The following is a 14,205-nucleotide window of genomic DNA, read 5'->3' on the forward strand; positions in this document are numbered from 1 at the left end:
TGAGAAAAAACACATGGTGTCACCCTTCTAAGGGTTTTTCCCTGACTTGCTAGGGAAAAAAAAGACCAAAAATCCTGTACTGCAGGATTTTTGGTTTGGGACCCTTAAGGGAACCAAAGCAAGCACCAATTCCTGACCTAGGACTATGTGATGTTCCTCCTTACTGCCCTGTGGAAGAAGCTACTGTTTCTCCTTACAAAGAACAGAGAGGAAAGACCCCAAAGTCTCTCGTCTTCCCATAAGAAGGAGTCGACTTGTTAAACAAATACTCAAAGGTGAGAACATATCAAAATCCATCCCAAATGAGGAAAACAGTTAAATCTACACCAAAGGAGGTATTCCTTCTTACTGAAGTCAACAGGATCAAAGTATGCAAGTTTCTCTGAAGTAGACTAAGGGGCTCACTGAGCCCAGAAACACAAACCTTTGCACACCTACTAGTAGTTTGGACCTGTGTTTGTAAACCAACACGTACTTGTACTGCCCTGATTCAAGGAGGCTGTTGTCCAGCTGCTAACACACTGCTCTAAGAAAGTGAAATTCACTTGGATAAAAATTGGGCCAGAGCTAAAGGACATCCTCAGAAGTGTTGCTTAGCAAGGATCTGGATGACTGAGATTTAATAATGGATGATTAGAAAAGCATTGCTGCATTTCAACAATTTGAATAGTGCCACTACAGTCCCAGGAAGAGTAATTCTAGCTTGTGTGAACGAGTACCAAAGGAAAACAATTTTCCTGAGTTAAGGATCGACCAGTCAACTTTCACGTACACGATTAAGCTTTACGTCTGCCACAGTGGACAGTGAATGATAAAAGAACTGCTCTGTGCTATGATCACTGTAATGAGAAGTTACTTTTCACCTCTATTTTTAAAATTATTGTGTTTATCCAAAGTCACTCATGGGAAAAATGAATGGCTAGTCAAACATATTACTTAGTTGCAAAAATAACAGGGAACTTTTTAAAAGGAGAGAAATGAGAGTACCAAATTGACTTGAATTTATTTGACTTGAATTTTCTCCTCATATGGGAAAACAAATGGATATTTACATACTGTAAAGTCAAGTGTCTGGCCACCAAAATAATATCATCAAAAAGTCATCAGGAGAAAAGGTCTTATTATTTGGACAGATTTTTTTTCTTTCTGTGGTTCCTTCTTCTTGAAGTCTAAATAAACACTCAGGCTGCAGCCACATTTCATCTATTGGAAGTTTGGGGAGGTTGCAAGCCCCAGTGTTTAAAGTGCAAAAGTTTTCCTCTTGGTGAGCAGCATGAGCAGGACCCCAGGCAATCGAGAGAGAGGCTTCATGGCCCAAAACAATCACCTATTCAAACTGATTAAGATGAGACACTGTGGGAAGACATTTCCAAATGTCCCCAGCTGAAGCTGGAGGAAAATAAGCAGTCTTAAATAGACCACCAGAAGGAGCAGTGATGTCCACCCTTATGTGATATACACCATAAAACATGGGATAACATTGCCCAGAAGAACACCACCTGAAGTCCTAGAGCTGAGACATCTCAAGCTCTTCACTAGAAATCAGTAATGCATTTGCCTCCACATGCTTTAGGAGGCCACGTTACTCCAATAAGACTTGATCTGCAAGGTGCTGAGCATTCTCCATATCTTCACATTGCAGTGGCAATTAGAGGCACTCCACACTTCAAAAAGATTCACCTGCAATGCCTCTAGCCCTCCTAGGAAGCAATTGCACACCCAGCTTCATAGGTGCAGTGGCCACCAGCAGGGAGGTACAGGAGAGGCAGGAGAGGCTGTACGGCTGTGGCCGCCCAGCCCTGCTGAGCTGCAGGAAGGTGCCCAAGACATCACCTGGGAGACGCCACTGGCAAGTCACAGCTTTAGCAAATTGGCAACAGCTGCTGCTTTTTTTTTTTTTTTTCTGATTTAGGACTGACCCAGGTGATAACCCTCATGCCAGCCAAAACTGTGCTGTGCCCTGGCTGTTTTCAGGTGAGCCAGAGCTTGGAGCTGTTGTGGATTTTCATGTAAGACAATGCTTGGGGATTGTAGGACAAATGGCAATTGTCTTATTGAAACTTCTTAATTAGAAAATTTCAGTTGGATTTTTCCCTCCCAGTGTCAGCTAGATATAAATGTTGTGAAACAAACCCTTCCAGACATCAAAGCAAGAGAGTGATTGTTTCTGGGTTTCAGGCTGAGCCTGAAACTGGATCCAGACCAGTACTTGAAGACACGCTCTTTCATTTTGAAGAGCCATTACCCAATGTGATTTCCCAAGGCCCCAGGCCTCGGTCCACATGAGCTTCATCCCCCACGTTCCTCCCGGTGGCCAGTTCATTGTCTGTGAGCGTCCCAAGTAAAGCTGTTGTAAATAATTTACATGACCCTCAGCCAACCGAGGCAGAGACGGTACCACCACGGCCACGTGGACATCTCAAGCTATAGCTGGGTTAGTTCGCACGTGATGCGAAATGAAAAATAAAGCCCTGAGCATTCCAGTCATACCAAGTGTGCTCCCGACAGCGCTCTTAAACAAATCTCCACTGTTCGAGGGACAGAGCAGAACTGGAGTCTGTCTACTTCGATTTAAATCTGTCCCTGAATGATGTCCATGAGTTAACGGGGAGAATTACAAGGGAAGGAACAAATAAACATTAGAAAAAGAAAAAGAAAACCAGACTTTTTAAACACTGAGATGCCTGGATAGTTCCCAGGCTAAGCATCCATGTGTTAAAGGGAAAAAAAAAAAAAAAAAAAAAAATCTTCTCAACATCATACAAGTGTTAGCAGCTCTGAGGCTGTGTAACCTATCTGTGAATCAGGTATAGATTTACCAGGGGGACAGAGAAGGGTAATCCCTGCCTTGTTCCCATGAGCTGTGCCTTGCAGGGCATTTGGTCTCAGGCCATCCTACAGGGCTGTCTGTGGGCACAGGACCTGCCCCACAGGTTGTCCTCTCCAAGGAAGAGGGAAGCCATCCAGGAAAGCACTTTTGTCTGTCAATACGGGCAATACACTTGGTGGTGTGGTCAAGTGCAAAGAGCTTTAGCTACTGCACATGAAGGAGAGGTCTGGCCGCTATTGGTTTTTAGCGCCATTTCTGCCTTTGCTTTCTACTGCAACAAGGGAAAGACTTACTGAACTTTGTTTTGGATGTACCTCAGTCAAAGCCTTTCCGGTTTTAGGGCAACGGCCCCATGATTCTCCATTTGTGCCCACACTTACACTACTACAGGACAAGCAGAAGGGCATGTAGCCCCTCACTCCACTACGTGAGACATTAGGAGCCCAAGTTTGGAAATGTGAATGAGGAGCTGCTGATCACAGCCTTGTGTTAATGTACAGTGCTGGAACATGGCAAGTCCCCAACAACTGACAGTAGGTTGCTTAAATAGTATCTAACTTGTCCCGCAAAAAGCCATCTAGATTCCTATTTGGCCCAGATCTTGTATTTACGTGGTTCAAATTTATGCCCACATTTAACGCAGGAATGTTAGAGCTTGAGTGTAATTTGTGTTTGTACTTCTAATAGCTATCTAGAAAATATTAGACAAAACTAATAAAAGGAAAAGCTTTCCCCTGTCTCTCTCCTGAAACTCCTCTTCAGCTTAACCCAATTTTCCAAGTCACTTAGAGGCCCTTAAATAAAATGAAATCCTAACGATGTCGCTGCCATGAATAATTAATTGTACCAGTACAATCTCTCAAACAAAATCCATTCTCATTAGATTAGAGGTTTTCTCAAGACACACGAGTTCATTATGGCATTTTTACATCCTTCTTGTCTCTTACGTTTCTTTGTCTTTCCTTATCTATGTCTTGTCTTATTTGTGTCCGAGACCCGGGACTCCATCACCTCGGCAGCCTCCAAAACGACATGCCAGCGCCTGGAGGAGAGAGCTCCTGTACAACCCGGCACACGGTGGCAGGAGTGCAAGAGCCCTGTCTGTAGCTTAGGGGCAGCCCAGTGGGGTGGGCAGTTCACCGGACGCTCCTGTTTCCAGAGACCAAGAACTCGTTTTGAAAGGTTTACCCTCTGCTAAAAGCTCTAACCTTGAAGAGTTTAGGGAGCCTGGCTCAAGTTTTGTGCGAAATCTTTGTTAAAGCTGTTCTCAGTGTTTTAAGTTATAGGAGGTTAAAGAGTATTACCGTATCGATACTAATAACCGGGCATCAATTCTTTTTTTACCCAGCTTTGTATTCAGATTAATAAGGATGACAGGCGAGTTAAGGATAGATGTCAAATCCATTGCACATACAAATTGATTTGTCTAGCACCGTTTTGGTAGGCAAAACTTCCAAAACACTCAGAGCTGCATTTATCCAGAGACCAAAGAAACTATTTCGAAGTATAATAGGAATCATTCACAATATCCTTAATAATAGGCTTTGCCACAAGAAATAAGACTTCTGTCCAGGCATAACCCAATTTAAACTGCTGGCATCTAATACATTTTTTTTTCTTGAGCCTCTAACAGTCCAGGTCCATCCAGTGGATTTTCTTCTTTTGACAGCAACAATAGCGTAAGGAATGACAGCTCCCTGAAGTCCCCAAAGCAACTATTATTAGTCTTTTGGAAGATGCATAAAAATAAAATCCAGATCACCAAGTGTCTTCAGGCATTTAATTTTTCACAGAGGTAAGCATTAGTTTTGGTGCTGAGGACCGATTCCCAGTCAGATAATTACACTTCCCCTCTTACATGTGCCCTGTGACTTCAGTGGGATGTGGTACTGCCGTGCTGCTTTGGATGCTTCCTCACAAACTGCAAACCCTGCAAGCACATGCTGCAACAGGGCGCTGGATCAGAGAACTGAAAGGGACCTCTGCCCTGTCACGGGATTCCTCAAGCACCATCTTACACCTACCTGCGGTCTTTATCCCCATCACTCTTCTTGGGAAGATACCACTTCTATGGTTTGGAATCATCTTCTGGCCCAAATTTACTTCTTGGAGCTTATTTCCATTCCTCTTTAGGACAGTTTTGTCCTTTACACTAAAGAGCTATTCTTCCTGCTGGAGTTTATCCCCTTGATGTATTCACAGGCAAAAATCATCATTTCTCAGCTTCCATCTTCTTAGATATTTAAGTTCTCCTGATCATCCAAGAGTCCCTTCCCTCCATGCCACTCCACTTTGGAGATTATCTGTGGTGAAAATGGGAGACTGGAACTGTACATAGCATTGCACATTAACACCTGGAATAAAAAAAAATTCTTTCCCTTCTGCCAATACCTCATTTGAGGTACCTTAAGACATCAGGATAGTAGATACTTTTTTCCTGGTTACTTTGCACCTATGACTCCTTGTGAACCTCTGATCATCCAACATGCCCAGCATACTTATTTTGCTGTTTCCAAGTGCTCTGCTCTTGGTTTGTAAGCGTAGTTCTTGATCGTAGTCACTAATTTCTTCACCTAACTCTTTGCACTGCTGCATTTCATCCCATTTTCATTAGCCCAGTCCTCACTGAAGCACACCACCATCCTCTTGGTGTTGCTGATGCCTCATACTTCATGTCAGTATCAAGTTTCATTGGTACTCCAGGGCCTGGCCACAGACGTGTTCTGGCTAGGAGGACTGTAACCACAACATATAACCTAGCACTGGAAGAGCCCAAGGGAAAGGGATGTAAGCCCATTATCATCCAACTGCTCATGTTAATCCGTCCTTAAAAATACTGCTAGTTTTTATGCAAGATCATGAATTGAACTATTCAATATGAATTTTTCCCCTCAAGGCTGTATTTAAAAACATGTCTCCAGCCCTGTAATCCCCGTCAGCAAAACTTACTGTTCTCTCTTCTTAATCTAGCTTTTGTATTCATCCCTATGTTATCCATCTAAACTAATAAATTCTTTCAAAGAACCATAAAATCTGCTCTGCCAGACACGATGTTTCATGTTCCGGTTGTCTCTGCAGCGCTTCCCTATAAAGCTTTTGTCTTCATTCAAAGTTGAGAGAGGTTCTGCACTTTTGATGTCACCAACACCAAGACTCCTCTAAAGCCAAGTCCTTGAGCTCCTTAGTCCCGCTTGCTCTGCTCGTTATTACTCTCAAAGTTTGTTTTCCTGAAATAAAGCATCTTTGTTTTCTTTAACTGCCTTTCGATTTAAAGGAACTCTACTGGCATTCAGTCGATCCAAGCAGTTTGGTTTGGTTTTGATAATTAATTCTTTGGTAACTTCCTTGCTGCTCATCATGAATGAGTCTGCAGTACCAATGACTCCTATTAAACCAATGACTGGTGAAGAAATCTGCCAGTTACTGAACACAAGACTACCTGGAGCCTACTAATCCCAGCTACTGTTTCCCCTACCTAGGTTTTCCAGATCAAATTTTATTATAGCAACCCACCCATTTCTAAATCTAAGCCTGGGTATCTGCAAACAAGACTCCCAATACTAAACCAGTAGATTATTATTTTTCTTTTTACCATCCCTCCCATAAATATTTAACCCAAAGTGGGTCTGTCTGACCAGTGTTAGCTCTTTTTGCTTCTTTGTCATCTGTCATACTGTGAACACAGAATTATCAATACCTTTACCTTTACTAATCTTTCCTGAACAGTGCACCTCTTTGAACACCTGATCTTCTTTTATGATCTCTGTTCCCCAAATGTATTTGCAATCCCAGTCACCAGTAATTCACATGACTCTATTGCAATGTTAACTACACGTTTGTGTTAATACCCTGCTAGCCTTGACATGACAATTGTATTTTTAAAAAACAGAAATGTTTGTATAAGTATACATTACTCTGCATATACATATGCCCTGCTCCTTAACTGAGATAGACTTTTTAAAATAATCTGGGTCACTTCCCTGACACTGCTCTCAGCAAAATTAGTACTTAGAGACTTCCATCGGCCAGCCCTGGTATTCCTTTATCTACAGCCGTGCCCCCTGTACCTCATTTTCTTCTCCTTGCACACAGACGCCACCAAGCCTCTCAGGTCCTGCACTCACAGGTCCAGTTCTGTTACTCCCTGGTAACTCTTCCAACCAACTACCACAGTGTATATGTACACCCTCGGGCCACCAGCAGGCCAATACTAGCTTGCTTTGCTTATCCATCTCTGCAGGCACAAGGACTCCACCAGCAGGTTTGGCATCTAGCCACCTTCCTTCTTCAGACTGCCTCCACTGTTATCTCAGGAGCCATCTCTTGTTTTGTTGCTTTGCTTTAAAAAAAAAAAAAAATATTAAGTGCAGCATCCTCACACCAACTTCATGGCTCTGGCTGCTGGGCTCCCCTGCTCTCTATTGGTTTGTCTTTTGCAGAGGTCAGCTCCGTATCTCCTCTGAAACCCAGCAACTGACAGTTCATTTACTGCAGTTAGAGGCAGAAAATCTCTCTCACAGTCTAGGACCCACAATTCCTCTTCTACACAAAAAACCTCAACATTTTGCAGCAGATTCTGAGTGGGCTATGAGCAGGCTATATTGAACTAAACACTAGCTCCTTAGATACACATGTAATTGAATGTGAGTGAGTGCATGCTTGTCTATGTGACTATACAGAGTGAGTCAGTCTGTTATGCCTACAAGGAAGGTCACTATAGCTATTAAATTACAATGGGCAAAAACATTAGTGTAGCCATTAAAATCAAAACCAAATTGATTTTCGAGATGATCATTATCCACGTTTGCAATTACAATTTTTCCTCTTAAAAATGGAAAATTCTACACAGACAGAAGGGCACTGCAAGTTTCTGTTAAACTTCGAAAATCAAGGTAATTCACCCTTAATGTTCCTTGACCTAATTTCTTTTATCTTTTAGTATCACACGGGCCAGAGAATATTAAGTGGTATCATCTGCGATGTGGGTACCAAGGCAACAGGCTCTCAGCTTAAAGACAAAGTAAAATCTTGTGGTACTTCTGTGGAGTCAACAAAGCTCTCTGAAACCTGTTTCAATGATGCTACTTGTGCTCTCAAATACCTGATTTAAAAAACTTACTTGTATTTGTGATGTTGCTATTCTTTGTACTGTTGGGACACTGCAGACCCTCAGTGATGGGCAATTATATCACATGAACTGGAAGACCCTCCCCAAGAAACGTAGAAGCGGAGTTTAACCTGATGTCTAATAGGAAGTGCTTTCACAACCTCCACCTCAATCAGTGGCATTTCATATCGGCAAATTCTTCACAATAACTCTGATACAATTTAAAATCATTGGCAAGACCAGTTTTTGAGCTGACACAGAACTACCAGGAGAGGAGAGAAGGGCAGAGGGAGAAGCAAAGATTTTTCCAAGCTATTATTCAGTGCTTTCATACATCACAAAAGCCAGCTCCCAAACAGAGCTTTTCAGCAGCAGCTCTGCATGCACAAAAGAGGCCAGGATCTTTGTCCACTTTAACAGAGAGGCTCCAAAAGCAGTATGAAGCACTGCACTAGCCAAAGAGAAATCACGCTGGGTGTGTGCAATGGAATGCAAATGGTAAGATAGCCATTGATTATTTCTTATTGGGGGAAAAAAAAAAAAAACCAACTATTATATAACAACCTACAATTTATTGTGTAAGTTCTTCAACTTGGCTGACAAAAAAAATCTGATGTTGTTTCACCTCAATTAATATTAAAGTTCTACCTGCTTCTTTAACAGACATCAAACATCTCAAAATGCTTACAAACAGAGCAAAGAGGAAGAGACCTTCCCAACAAACGGTTCCTCCTCACAACGTATTCCCTGAGCTTCACCATCTGTTTTTCACCACTAACCATCTTCATGCTACACCAGTCTCACAGAAACAAAGCAATGCCAGAATAAGAAAAACAAACTTTAACTATAGAGTTATCACTATAATCTATGCCTCACATTTTAAACATGAAAGATCTTCAAATTGCAGTCACAAAAAGGGAGATGAAGCCACTACTGAGAAGAATGCAAGGAAATTGGGATCTATTTCCAATCAGAAGTCTCTTGAGTGTTTACAGTCACCTGTAAGAGGGCAGAAAAAAAATCTACTCTAGACATACAAACAGTCCAAAGTAAAAAGAAACTGAAGGATATACGATATTATATATTTCACATACATGCAAAATTATATATGTCTGTAATAGTTCGGATAACCTTGGGGGCAGATCTTCGTATCGTGCAAGGAGGCCCAAATCCACCCAGCTTATTAATCGGCTTCATATGATGCACATGCACCAGACGAAGAAGAGGACCAACAGTTCTAGGGTTCTGCCTATGTTTTACTTACATGCATTTCCCTTGAAATTCAAAACCAAGACGCTGTCCAGACCAGTTTAGTGCCTTAAAAATGTGCATTCCTAGTTCCTGAACAGGACTTTGGAACAATAGCTATGGTCTCATGAGATAGAGTCTTTGACAGCAACATCCTCTTAAGATACTGCTGCTGCTGAGCGGTGCTCTCAGGCCACGCCGTGCTGCCTCCCTCCATCGCGCCAGGTGATTTGCTCATGCGCCCGTGCTGGGAATCAGACCAAAGAACTGACTCAGCCTTTGCAAACCCCAGAAAAATGACAATGTCTACACGATTCAGCCCCTGCCTGGTGCCATGTTGTAACGCTGGATAATGTCACCAGTGTTACATGTTACGGTACCGGATCTCTGCAGATACTGTCACCTCACTTTGTAAAGGACCTCAAAAGCCCTCTATCAGAGGCCATAGGAATTCCAGCCCTCACCAAAGAAATGACATTGGCAAAACAGCATTGAGAAGGTATCAGTTGTCCTCCACCAGCAGCAGCTGGGAAAACTTACTCAGATGACTTAAGACAAATGTTTGCTTCAGCAATTAAGAAAAATACTTGCTCTGAAGAATTATACATCATAGCTCTTTGCTAGGAAGATCCATGCTGTCTTTTGCATTATAATTAATAGGTAGGAATATTCATTTAAGACATATCAAGACCAAGTCAGGCATAATCATCTTAATTAATGTTTGTGCTGTAACTTATGTGTTACACCCTATCCTTGTGGTCAGAGGAGAAAAAAAAAATTAAAAAATCAACAGTGTTGGAAAACTAGCATAGAACCCAATAAACAGATGATTCCACATTTCCCAGAGCCAGCTCTACATCACATAACCGGAGGCTGTTTTTTTTTCAGCCAGATGAAGACAGCAGGGTGCCTGACTTGTTACAGCGGCGCTTCACCCAGCAGCAGCGTTACCACATGCATCCGAATGCGAGAATCTCAACTGCTCGGGAAGAGGCAAGCTACAGGCACGGCTGTTGGGAGACGGCCTTCAATAAGAAGGCCTCAGGGCAGAGGAGAGAGACAGCGGGAGTAACGCCACGGCTCCCTCCCAATACTTCACCCCTTATCTCAAGCGGGACTCACATCTTTTAGCTGTGGCGGAGCGGCCAGCCTTCACGCCAGCTGCAGTAACTCACTTCTTGCCGAGGGCGCGGCAGAAGGGTTTGGGTTAGCGATGCTTCTTTTATGGGAAAGCTACCCAGCCTTCCCCAAAAGCATCGGCTACCTCACACAGGTGAACGCCACGCCTGCTCCTCGCGAAGATACCGGGTCAAAGTGGAAAGAAACGTCTTTTTTAAGCACGTAGCGCCCACTCGGTACATTTACCCGCTTCAGCGGCCCGCTGCTGCAGGAGGACCAGCGCCAAGAGGCGAGGCGGGGCCCGCCGCCAGGCCGGCCGTGCCCTCCGGCTGCCGCCGGCGGGGCGGGCAGGGGCCGCGCAGCCGCGGCGGCGGCGCCATCTAGCGGGGAGCCGGAGCAGCGCCGCCGACCTGGCGGGGCTGGGGCCCTGCGCCCCGGCGGGAAGGGGGGGCCCGGCTCCTCCCCAGTTACCCCGTCACCCATGACGTGTTTTCTTATTTTGTCTGTTACTCACTTCCTTAATTATCTTTGGTTGACAAATTAAGAGCACCAAGTGCTCACTGACTAGACAAATCACTTATTTATTTTTACAGCGGTGTACGTGGCTGTGGTTATCTCATTACAACAGTTTAACCTTGCACCGGGTTACTAACCAAATCACTGCAAGAAAGCCACCCAAACGTGCCAACTTTAACACAAAGACCAGGTTTTGGCTTTCCTTTCCAACCCACAGTTAAGGTCAGCACAGTCTTTCTAAATGTGTAAAGAAAACGTGCACGCACAAAACAAAACCCCAGATTTTTAAAAATTAACATACCCACAACTCCATTTACTTCCGTCCCATAAACTCCTCACATCTAGGTTCTCCCTCCCTGGATTTCTGCAAAGCTAGGAAAAAAAACCGTCAACCGTCTTTCTGTTGGTTTTGCCCTACTTATACACACACACCTCACCACCTTGAGATTTCAACAATTGCAGCTTCCCTGGTACAAGCTCCCTACTCCAAAAATGACAAGTAATTTTGCAGTTTATTCCTAGGACAGCTAAAACTATGTGAGGATGAGGAAAACCAGTTAACGTGGCCTGGTGTTTCATGAAAAGTCTGAATTAAATTCTAGAAATATAATCCTTCTTTCCCCTTCAACTCCTCCCACAGCCTTGAAAAATTTCAGGACCAGCTTTATCACCGAAGCAGCACATCGCAACTACGCTGTTGTAAGGCCCACAGAGCAAAGCATTAAATGGAAGTTTAAACAAAGAGATCAACAGAATGACCGCACATCTTCGGCTTCGCCATCCCAGGCCCTGACAATTCAAGCAGTGAAATCACATCAGTATCACGGGTACGCATTAAGGGCGGGAAAGTATTTACTGTTATGCAGCAACATTTCCTCATGTTGTTTCAACAAGTATAAAGCTCTAAAACAAGCACAAATTAATGTCTTGGTAAAGAAGTGATAATAGTGTTTATGTAGCTTGGGCATTCTCCCACTGTACACTGTGCTTGCCTCTGTAAATTCTAAGAGAAGAAGCTAAGTTAGCCAGCCCTCGCCTTTTTATGGCTAGTTCTTTCAGGTCCAGTATGTGCTCCCCTCCTCCCCAACCAGCGCTACTGGGTAGACTGTCTTGTGAATAAGTCTACACTGCTAAGCACTCAGAGTTATCGCGCCAGCTTCTTTCAAAAGCAAGACATTGCATAGACAGCTGCAAGTGAATAAATCCAGCTGAGAACAAAAAAGCATCTCCCATGTGGCAGTAGCTGAACAGATACTCTAGACCTAGCACTCAGGGAGAGCCACTGCCATGCAGAATGGCTGAATCCCCTTTTTCGGAGTGGGAATCAGGACAAAACATATTACCTCATTATTATCTTGTTACTCAGATGAGCAGCAGCTTTGAAGCGAACAAGGGCTGCGAGTGATAAAGTAACTCATTCCCAGTTTGCATCATCCCACCTGTACTAACACTGTAATCCAAAAGGAAAGTACATCACCCACACACAAAGCCACGCTGCCACTAATTTACACCTGCTCCGTCAGTACTGCTGATCTCATCTGTCTCTTCACAGCAAGTAGTGTTACGGATGGAATACGCTTCAATCTGTGTCTGTTCCTGGTGCGACTGTCTCTGCCTTAACACACTGTGAAGCTGTTGCACGTGCTGGTACAGACTTGCTATCGGATATACGGACTTCCTCTAAATGCAGGGTATCTGTCATCTCATGTCTTCCTGTAAGGTAAAGGAAAGAATGAATTTCAATCCGTTTTTCTGTTGTAAAAGTGGGTGATGCACAAGTATGTTACAGAACCATTAATAGTGGGGCACATCCTATGCTGCCTTAATCCTCATGCCTTCTGTTCCATCTCATGTTACAGATTTGCTACAATTCAGCATCTTAGCTTTGCCTACAGCCATGTACTACATAATTTTGTTTTATGCTATAAAACAGTTCCTACAATGAGGATACACTAAGAAAAAGCATCTGTTTTCCTAGGGTTTTCATTTCTATCCCACTATCACCTGTTACATATTTCATGCTGTTCAATTCTATGCCTGCTCAGAAACTCATAAATCAAAGACCTGATCTGACTAATTTCAAACTCTTTCCTTTTCTGAAAGGAAAAAAAAAAATGCACCCCTCTTACCTCAATCTGCTCTTCGATGGTTGCTTTGTATTTAGTCACGATCGCACCTTCTCTTACCTCTGCCGCTCCCATTGGCTTTCCTCTGCCTCCAACTCTTTCACTACGTTTTGGTAATGTTTCATCTCTCGTTCTTATTTCTCACTCATTTTCCTCAGTAGCCATCTTTTTGCTTTTCCTTGCTGGGATCTTGGTAAGGTTCTGGAAGCTGGGAGGTTCAACGACCTTAAAATGTTCTTGTGGAAGTCTGGCTTCTTCAGCTCATTGCTCCAGCTCTATGATCTGATTAAAACTCTCGGAACATCTCCCTCAATATCTAAATAACTGCCAGGATCTCCCATTTCACTGTCTCAACCTTGTGTAACCTATAAACAAATTTCTCCTTGTCTGAACACGAACAAGCAGCAACAATTCTACGCTTTTTAACCAAATCAGGGCTAACAGCATAAGAGCAACTTCCTTAATCTAGTCTGCTAATAGCAGAGAGCTACCACCAATTGCTTCCTATAGCATGGAAAACAGAGGAAACCTCAACAATGACAGCAAGAAGCAACTAGCAGCTGTTAGTAGCTGGATACCAGTAGGTTGTAACTGCACAGGTTACAGATACACTAACTGCAGGACAACAAGAAAAAAAAATGAACTTTTGGGAAAAGCAGGAGGAAGAACACACAGGTCAAACAGATGAAACCTCTTCAATGCATTCCAGAAATAAGTCTTACGACATCCAAGACTGCCACTCTGTGCCATTCCTTCAAAAATGTTAAGTTTTTGTAATAGTTCTTAAATGTTAGTCAAGTTAGATCCAAAAACCAAATTAAAGGGTAAAAATTCTTCAACAATTTACACATTTCATGTTTATGTAGTAAAAAACCTAAATTGAGAGCACCTCTCCACAGTAACAGGGGAGTAAGACATCATAATTAACCATGATTTATTCATTGTTGCTGCCTACATGGCAAATAAAATAATAGAAATTTAAGTCTTACAAGCATCAATGTCTCCTCTTGACAGATTTGTAAATGAGAATTATTTTGTAACTCAATGAATATTCTAAGCTGTTTAAATTAAAATCACTAATTCAAATTTATTTTTCCCAATTAGGAGTCAATGCTCAATAAGGCCTAGAAATCCTGACAAACCGTTCAGAGTATAAACACGAAGAAAGTATTTTAAGCTTTAAAACTTCACTGCATAGCTTCAGCAGTTCGACATGAGCAAGCAAAAAATAAACCCTTATTTCTCACTTGTTCAGACCT

The sequence above is a fragment of the Nipponia nippon genome, unplaced genomic scaffold, assembly GCF_047370975.1.
Source record: "Nipponia nippon isolate SJK-2023a ecotype South Korea unplaced genomic scaffold, ASM4737097v1 scaffold_1, whole genome shotgun sequence".
Taxonomy (NCBI): Eukaryota; Metazoa; Chordata; class Aves; order Pelecaniformes; family Threskiornithidae; genus Nipponia; species Nipponia nippon.